Below are 10,000 nucleotides of genomic sequence, written 5' to 3' on the forward strand. Positions count from 1 at the left end.
TAGCTGCGTTCTTCATCGACCCACGAGCCAAGTGATCCACCGTTCAGGGTAATCTTTTATAAATTTACAACAGTTCAATACTCAAATGTACTCTTCTCGGTTCTAGCGAAGCCGAGTTCCGTCACGTTCGACCAACGGGAATCGAACGCGCAGAAGTCGCCATAGGATTGACGACACAAAAACGTTCGAAAAAAAAAGAAAACGACGAACGCGCGAAGATACGCGCGTTCGCCGGCCGGGCGTAAAGTACATTATGATATATAACAACCATCGAGATCGAAGCTCCGTTCGTCAGGAAACGACGGGGATATATACACCCGATTCTGAATCCTCTGTACAGCACACGATCTCGCGAACGAGTAAGCACGGTGGCTAGCCCATGTTATATATGTGTTTGATTCTACTCTCTCGTCCAATTATTCAAGAAACAGCGCGCGTGCATCTCTCCATCGTTCGGGTGATAGTAAAGATTCGATGGGATTCGCGCGGCCGTCCGCCTCGAGCGGTCTTTCGTCCCAATATCCAGAAGCAGAGTTTGAAAAACTCTAGCGACGGCACGGGTGTCCGACTCACGACATCGAGGTTTCGAAGCCGGCGATCCCCTCCGAACGGATGGCGACCACGCGACCGACTGAAAGCATGAAAAATCGACGAAAGATAGAACACATCTCCGTTCGGGTGGTGTTTTTTCTTTAAAAAAAAAAAAAAAAACAAAAATTCGATGGGACTCGCAGCCATCGTCCTCGCGCGGTCTTTCGTCCCGATATCCAGAAGCAGAGTTTGAAAAACTCTAGCGACGGCACGGGTGTCCGACTCACGACAACGAGGATAGACAGCCGGTCCCCTCCGAACGGGTTATGCGATGATAAACTCGATGAAACTTTAGTCTCGTTCAGGTAGTGTGTGTCTTGTAAATCAAAAATTCGATGGGACACGCATCCATCGTCCTCGCGCGGTCTTTCGTCCCAACATCCAGAAGCAGAGTTTGAAAAACTCTAGCGACGGCACGGGTGTCCGACTCACGACAACGAGGATAGACAGCCGGTCCCCTCTGAACGGTATATTATATATGAGATGATAGACGACAAACTGGATGAAACTTTAAGTCTCGTTCAGGTAGTGTGTAAATCAAAAATTCGATGGGACTCGCATCCGTCGTCCTCGCGCGGTCTTTCGTCCCGATATCCAGAAGCAGAGTTTGAAAAACTCTAGCGACGGCACGGGTGTCCGACTCACGACAACGAGGAAAGACAGCCGGTCCCCTCTGAACGGTATATTATATGAAACTTTAAGTCTCGTTCAGGTAGTGTGTAAGTCAAAAATTCGATGGGACTCGCATCCGTCGTCCTCGCGCGGTCTTTCGTCCCGATATCCAGAAGCAGAGTTTGAAAAACTCTAGCGACGGCACGGGTGTCCGACTCACGACAACGAGGATAGACAGCCGGTCCCCTCTGAACGGTATATTATATATGCGATGATAGACGACAAACTGGATGAAACTTTAAGTCTCGTTCAGGTAGTGTGTAAATAAAAAATTCGATGGGACTCGCATCCGTCGTCCTCGCGCGGTCTTTCGTCCCGATATCCAGAAGCAGAGTTTGAAAAACTCTAGCGACGGCACGGGTGTCCGACTCACGACAACGAGGAAAGACAGCCGGTCCCCTCTGAACGGTATATTATATGAAACTTTAAGTCTCGTTCAGGTAGTGTGTAAGTCAAAAATTCGATGGGACTCGCATCCGTCGTCCTCGCGCGGTCTTTCGTCCCGATATCCAGAAGCAGAGTTTGAAAAACTCTAGCGACGGCACGGGTGTCCGACTCACGACAACGAGGATAGACAGCCGGTCCCCTCTGAACGGTATATAATATGAAACTTTAAGTCTCGTTCAGGTAGTGTGTAAGTCAAAAATTCGATGGGACTCGCATCCGTCGTCCTCGCGCGGTCTTTCGTCCCGATATCCAGAAGCAGAGTTTGAAAAACTCTAGCGACGGCACGGGTGTCCGACTCACGACAACGAGGATAGACAGCCGGTCCCCTCTGAACGGTATATAATATACATTATGCGACGGTAGACGATCAACTAGACGAAACTTTAGTCTCGTTCAGGTGGTGTAAAAAAAATTCGATGGGATACGCACGCACGGCTGTCGTCGTCCTCGAGCGGTCTTTCGTCCCAATATCCAGAAGCAGAGTTTGAAAAACTCTAGCGACGGCACGGGTGTCCGACTCACGACATCGAGGCTTCGAAGCCGGCGGCGTTCCCCTCTGAACGAACTTCGGCTAGACTAGTTACGAATCGTTGCTACACATCGTCTTCATCGTCGTCGTCGTCGACATCGACATCATCATCATATCATCATCATCATCATCATCATCATCATCGGTCATCGTCGCATAGCGGGCCAACATCCACGCGATGCGTCTTCGTTCTAGGTTACCCGATCCACGAGTATGTTACACGTGGTTTCGTTATTTCGAACGAAACGACATACGAAGAGCACACGCCCTTTGGGTAGGAAGCACGTTTCGAGAACGACGAGAGTTTCGATGAAAGAGACGAGAGAAGTCGACGCAGAAGGTATCCATGGATCTTCGAAGAGAACCTTCGAAGATGTATATCGGTATCCTTTCGCTCTGCGCGACTCGCTACAAGTTCTTTCGCTCTCGTCGACTCGTTCTAGACGCTTCGTTCGATCCCAAAGAGGAGTCTTCGATATGTCCCGTTGCTAGGAGGAGAACAAACGCAACACAGACCACGAAACATAGAAGAGAATAGGCGAGCATGATCACTCCGACACGAGGCACTTTAGAGATTTTCTTATTAGTTTGCATGGACTTTTATATTTCGTTTGTACGGTTTCCACGATGCAAATACGAAATACGAGATCGTGACGGCGGGTCTTTCTGTGTACGGCCTCTCGCAGGCGCCACGACTGCATTTCTCTTTACACCTGGTTTCCATCGTAATTTTTTCGTTTGATATCGAGCCTTAACTTTTGTTGGCTCTTTCGAAGCTAGAGTTCCCTTTTATTAGAATTTCATATATATATATATTATATGTTATATGTTTTATTCGGAGACGGCGGGTCTTTCTGTTTACGACCTCACGCAGGCGCCTCGAATAAGTTTCATTCGCATTTCGTTTTTATACTTGTATATATATATCTCTTCATCCCGATGATCGAGAGAGAGTGCCACCTTCTCTTCGTATAATTCCGTAGCTGGAGGGTCGTCTCCTCCTTAAGAATATTTCTATTCGTGCCAACGGAGGTTGCCAAGCTCCCTGGCGTTTTCGTTTGTTAAAGTATATAGCTTGTTAATACGTCGTATATACTTTCGTCGATACAGGAGGAGTACGGCTCCTTACCGACCATTGTGATATATATTTCATAGTTTTTATATGTGTTCAAGTCAAATTCTTTTGGTATCGTATCGTTAATGATCCTTCCGCAGGTTCACCTACGGAAACCTTGTTACGACTTTTACTTCCTCTAAATGATCAAGTTTGGTCATCTTCCCGGTAACATCGGCAATGCTTATCACATTGGCCGCGCACCAGTCCGAAGACCTCACTAAATCATTCAATCGGTAGTAGCGACGGGCGGTGTGTACAAAGGGCAGGGACGTAATCAACGCGAGCTTATGACTCGCGCTTACTGGGAATTCCTCGTTCATGGGGAATAATTGCAAGCCCCAATCCCTAGCACGAAGGAGGTTCAGCGGGTTACCCGGGCCTTTCGGCCAGGGAAAACACGCTGATTCCTTCAGTGTAGCGCGCGTGCGGCCCAGAACATCTAAGGGCATCACAGACCTGTTATTGCTCAATCTCGTGCGGCTAGAAGCCGCCTGTTCCTCTAAGAAGATTTGTTTGTACGTTGGTAGTAAAAACCCACCGACCGAAGCCGGGGGCCTTCGAGATACCATAAGTTACGTCTATTTAGCAGGCTAGAGTCTCGTTCGTTATCGGAATTAACCAGACAAATCGCTCCACCAACTAAGAACGGCCATGCACCACCACCCACCGAATCAAGAAAGAGCTATCAATCTGTCAATCCTTCCGGTGTCCGGGCCTGGTGAGGTTTCCCGTGTTGAGTCAAATTAAGCCGCAGGCTCCACTCCTGGTGGTGCCCTTCCGTCAATTCCTTTAAGTTTCAGCTTTGCAACCATACTTCCCCCGGAACCCAAAAGCTTTGGTTTCCCGGAAGCTGCCCGCCGAGTCATCGGAGGAACTTCGGCGGATCGCTGGCTGGCATCGTTTATGGTTAGAACTAGGGCGGTATCTGATCGCCTTCGAACCTCTAACTTTCGTTCTTGATTAATGAAAACATTTTTGGCAAATGCTTTCGCTTCTGTCCGTCTTGCGACGATCCAAGAATTTCACCTCTAACGTCGCAATACGAATGCCCCCATCTGTCCCTATTAATCATTACCTCGGGGCTCCGAAAACCAACAAAATAGAACCGAGGTCCTATTCCATTATTCCATGCACACAGTATTCAGGCGAAGGTAGCCTGCTTTAAGCACTCTAATTTGTTCAAAGTAAACGTATCGGCCCACCTCGACACTCAGTGAAGAGCACCGCGATGGGATATTAGTTGGACCGCCCGCGAGGAGCTAAGCCCACCGATAGGACGTACCACATAATGCCAGTTAAACACCGCGAGCGGTGAACCGACACTGTGACACACAGATTCAACTACGAGCTTTTTAACCGCAACAACTTTAATATACGCTATTGGAGCTGGAATTACCGCGGCTGCTGGCACCAGACTTGCCCTCCAATTGGTCCTCGTTAAAGGATTTAAAGTGTACTCATTCCGATTACGGGGCCTCGGATGAGTCCCGTATCGTTATTTTTCGTCACTACCTCCCCGTGCCGGGAGTGGGTAATTTGCGCGCCTGCTGCCTTCCTTGGATGTGGTAGCTGTTTCTCAGGCTCCCTCTCCGGAATCGAACCCTGATTCCCCGTTACCCGTTACAACCATGGTAGGCGCAGAACCTACCATCGACAGTTGATAAGGCAGACATTTGAAAGATGCGTCGCCGGTGCTAGATGACCATGCGATCAGCACAAAGTTATTCAGAGTCACCAAAACAAACGATGGACGGACAGACGAGCCATCCGCCACCGATTGGTTTTGATCTAATAAAAGCATTCCTACCATCTCTGGTCGGAATCTGTTTGCATGTATTAGCTCTAGAATTACCACAGTTATCCAAGTAAATGTAGGTATGATCTAAGAAACCATAACTGATTTAATGAGCCATTCGCGGTTTCACCTTAATGCGGCATGTACTGAGACATGCATGGCTTAATCTTTGAGACAAGCATATGACTACTGGCAGGATCAACCAGGGATCTTATTCGTATAACAATTCTTATAAATTTCGTTTAAGTTCTCTTCGTGTCGTAGGTGGGACGTAAGCACCGTACGACGAGACTTTTCGTTCTTAAGATAGATATATCTATAAAATATATCTCCTAGCGACGTTCGAGATACACCCATAGTTCAGTAATAATCTTCGAACGCCGCTCGCAGCCACTTTGTAATTCTCAACTCCACCTCCTCTCTTCTCTCTCTCTCTTTCTCATAGTCTTATATAAAATGTTTAGAATCGTACTTCTAAAGGAACATTTCCATAATGCTGTCTTCGTGTAAAAAGACTTATTAGAATATCTTAGCGGTAAAGCACGTATACGCACCTCACGCTGAACGAACAAGCGCGTATCCCAGTGCGTCGCGCTGGACATACCGTAAGAATATTCTTTCAATCGGTAGAACATTTTCGGCAGAAGACATACTACGCAAAGATAGTACGCTCCTACCGCCTCATCGGATACTTCTGCGAAAGCAGAAGTTTTTATAGAAAGCAGACGGTTATACTCTTTTGAATGAATCGATGCTCAGTTAGTACAAGCACACACGCATCTAACAATTTTTGTTAGAATACGTACACACAGGTCACCAGCTTCCCGACTCAGGGGAACCTTGCCACGATATTTGGTCATTACGTCCAGGACAGCGACCCGCGGCGCAGCAGTGTAGAGAAAAAACCAGAACGAGAACGGAGGAACAGTCGAGAAATAGCGTAAAATACACTAAGACTCGAGGAGCGGTGACTGAATTCTCAACCGAGGCCGTAGAATAGCCACGCGCTCAACGCTGTTCCGACCGAACCGTCCGGCTCGACGTCTCTCTTATAGATACGAAAGCGCCAGCCGGAAGGCCGGCGCCGGCCGGGCTAGCGGCCGCGCGCTTACGGTGCAAAACCTCCGTAGCAACGTACCGTTCGGAAGGGACGCTGGAACTTAGTCTCGCGAACGCTCGATCACTACTATACAAAGCCAATATCCAACCATCGAAATACATTACCAGACGTTTTATTAACATAATAGAAATGCATTTTTACCAAAAAATTAATTTTTTTTTTCACCGAAAAATTGCATCAGTAAACATACTCTTTTATCGAATACGGACAAAAAATAAGTTTATAATCAATTACAATACGTTAAAATAAGTAGAAATATGCAAAAAAATATATACCTTGTAACGTTAATTAACGAAAAAATTAGAAAAATATCCCAGTCGTGTCAGTTCGACGAACGCTAATTTTTTGAAAAAATCGATAAAAATGTTTAATCCCGACGTATTTAATAGAGATAGAACGATTCCCGTAAAAAAATTTATACCTTGTAACGCTTTTTAACGAATAAACTCGAAAAAACTTTTTCGCCCTCGGAATTTTTCTAAGTCCCAACGTACCGGCTCGGAATTTTTCTATGTTCCAACGACCGGTCGTGTCGGTCCAAACGTTTTTATATCCGTCTGCCGACGATATAAACGCTTAATCCCGACGTATTTTATCGAGTTATAACGATTTCTTGAAAAATATTCGTACGTTATAACGCTTTTTAACGAATTAATCGAAAAAGAGTGTTCGGTCCGAAAATTTTCTAAGTACGAACGACCGGCCGCATAGGTCCGTTTTTAAAAATCGTTCTCGGACGGAAATAAACCATTAATCCCGACGTATTTCGTCGAGTTACGTCGATTTATGCAAAAAAATTCATACCTTGTAACGCTTTTTAACGAATAAACTCGAAAAAACTTTTTCGCCCTCGGAATTTTTCTAAGTCCCAACGTACCGGCTCGGAATTTTTCTATGTTCCAACGACCGGTCGTGTCGGTCCAAACGTTTTTATATCCGTCTGCCGACGATATAAACGCTTAATCCCGACGTATTTTATCGAGTTATAACGATTTCTTGAAAAATATTCGTACGTTATAACGCTTTTTAACGAATTAATCGAAAAAGAGTGTTCGGTCCGAAAATTTTCTAAGTACGAACGACCGGCCGCATAGGTCCGTTTTTAAAAATCGTTCTCGGACGAAATAAACCATTAATCCCGACGTATTTCGTCGAGTTACGTCGATTTATGCAAAAAAATTCATACCTTGTAACGCTTTTTAACGAATAAACTCGAAAAAAAACTTTTCGCCCTCGGAATTTTTCTAAGTCCCAACGTACCGGCTCGGAATTTTTCTATGTTCCAACGACCGGTCGTGTCGGTCCAAAACGTTTTTATATCCGTCTGCCGACGATATAAACGCTTAATCCCGACGTATTTTATCGAGTTATAACGATTTCTTGAAAAATATTCGTACGTTATAACGCTTTTTAACGAATTAATCGAAAAAGAGTGTTCGGTCCGAAAATTTTCTAAGTACGAACGACCGGCCGCATAGGTCCGTTTTTAAAAATCGTTCTCGGACGGAAATAAACCATTAATCCCGACGTATTTCGTCGAGTTACGTCGATTTATGCAAAAAAATTCATACCTTGTAACGCTTTTTAACGAATAAACTCGAAAAAAACTTTTTCGCCCTCGGAATTTTTCTAAGTCCCAACGTACCGGCTCGGAATTTTTTCTATGTTCCAACGACCGGTCGTGTCGGTCCAAACGTTTTTATATCCGTCTGCCGACGATATAAACGCTTAATCCCGACGTATTTTATCGAGTTATAACGATTTCTTGAAAAATATTCGTACGTTATAACGCTTTTTAACGAATTAATCGAAAAAGAGTGTTCGGTCCGAAAATTTTCTAAGTACGAACGACCGGCCGCATAGGTCCGTTTTTAAAAATCGTTCTCGGACGGAAATAAACCATTAATCCCGACGTATTTCGTCGAGTTACGTCGATTTATGCAAAAAAATTCATACCTTGTAACGCTTTTTAACGAATAAACTCGAAAAAACTTTTTCGCCCTCGGAATTTTTCTAAGTCCCAACGTACCGGCTCGGAATTTTTCTATGTTCCAACGACCGGTCGTGTCGGTCCAAACGTTTTTATATCCGTCTGCCGACGATATAAACGCTTAATCCCGACGTATTTTATCGAGTTATAACGATTTCTTGAAAAATATTCGTACGTTATAACGCTTTTTAACGAATTAATCGAAAAAGAGTGTTCGGTCCGAAAATTTTCCAAGTACGAACGACCGGCCGCATAGGTCCGTTTTTAAAAATCGTTCTCGGACGGAAATAAACCATTAATCCCGACGTATTTCGTCGAGTTACGTCGATTTATGCAAAAAAATTCATACCTTGTAACGCTTTTTAACGAATAAACTCGAAAAAACTTTTTCGCCCTCGGAATTTTTCTAAGTCCCAACGTACCGGCTCGGAATTTTTCTATGTTCCAACGACCGGTCGTGTCGGTCCAAACGTTTTTATATCCGTCTGCCGACGATATAAACGCTTAATCCCGACGTATTTTATCGAGTTATAACGATTTCTTGAAAAATATTCGTACGTTATAACGCTTTTTAACGAATTAATCGAAAAAGAGTGTTCGGTCCGAAAATTTTCCAAGTACGAACGACCGGCCGCATAGGTCCGTTTTTAAAAATCGTTCTCGGACGGAAATAAACCATTAATCCCGACGTATTTCGTCGAGTTACGTCGATTTATGCAAAAAAAATTCATACCTTGTAACGCTTTTTAACGAATAAACTCGAAAAAACTTTTTCGCCCTCGGAATTTTTCTAAGTCCCAACGTACCGGCTCGGAATTTTTCTATGTTCCAACGACCGGTCGTGTCGGTCCAAACGTTTTTATATCCGTCTGCCGACGATATAAACGCTTAATCCCGACGTATTTTATCGAGTTATAAACGATTTCTTGAAAAATATTCGTACGTTATAACGCTTTTTAACGAATTAATCGAAAAAGAGTGTTCGGTCCGAAAATTTTCCAAGTACGAACGACCGGCCGCATAGGTCCGTTTTTAAAAATCGTTCTCGGACGGAAATAAACCATTAATCCCGACGTATTTCGTCGAGTTACGTCGATTTATGCAAAAAAATTCATACCTTGTAACGCTTTTTAACGAATAAACTCGAAAAAACTTTTTCGCCCTCGGAATTTTTCTAAGTCCCAACGTACCGGCTCGGAATTTTTCTATGTTCCAACGACCGGTCGTGTCGGTCCAAACGTTTTTATATCCGTCTGCCGACGATATAAACGCTTAATCCCGACGTATTTTATCGAGTTATAACGATTTCTTGAAAAATATTCGTACGTTATAACACTTTTTAACGAGTTATTTGGAGGGGATCTTTCGGCCTTTTCGTAGCGGTGCGAAAAAATTCTAAGTTCCAACGTCCCAGTCACGTTGGTCCGGAGGATGAAATTTTTCAAAAAAATAAAGTGAAATCGCTACTTTCGACTAGATTTCGTCGAAACGTAACGATTTCACGCAAAATTTCGATACGTTATAACGCTTTTTAGCGAGTTATTTCGAGTTGAACTTTCGGTACTTTCGTAACGGGGCGAAAAAATTCTAAGTTCCAACGTCCCGGTCACGTTGGTCCGGAGGATGAAATTTTTTAAAAAAATAAAGTGAAATCGCTACTTTCGACTAGATTTCGTCGAAACGTAACGATTTCACGCAAAATTTCGATACGTTATAAACGCTTTTTAGCGAGTTATTTC

At 44.3% G+C, this 10,000-nt stretch overlaps 2 non-coding genes across 2 annotated transcripts in view; both read right to left on the minus strand.

Annotated features, from left to right (window-relative positions):
• LOC126877729 (5.8S ribosomal RNA) overlaps positions 1 to 51 on the minus strand; it is a 155-nt gene extending 104 nt beyond the window's left edge. The window contains exon 1 of the ribosomal RNA XR_007695276.1: positions 1 to 51. This exon is cut by the window's left edge and continues 104 nt beyond it. This is a non-coding gene — a ribosomal RNA (5.8S ribosomal RNA).
• A 3,386-nt stretch (positions 52 to 3,437) lies between these two features.
• Positions 3,438 to 5,360, minus strand: LOC126877731 (small subunit ribosomal RNA). The gene has a single exon (XR_007695278.1). It is a non-coding gene; the product is annotated as a small subunit ribosomal RNA (ribosomal RNA).
• Positions 5,361 to 10,000: the final 4,640 nt, after the last annotated feature.

This window comes from Bombus huntii, unplaced genomic scaffold (genome assembly GCF_024542735.1).
Source record: "Bombus huntii isolate Logan2020A unplaced genomic scaffold, iyBomHunt1.1 ctg00000229.1, whole genome shotgun sequence".
Lineage (NCBI taxonomy): Eukaryota > Metazoa > Arthropoda > Insecta > Hymenoptera > Apidae > Bombus > Bombus huntii.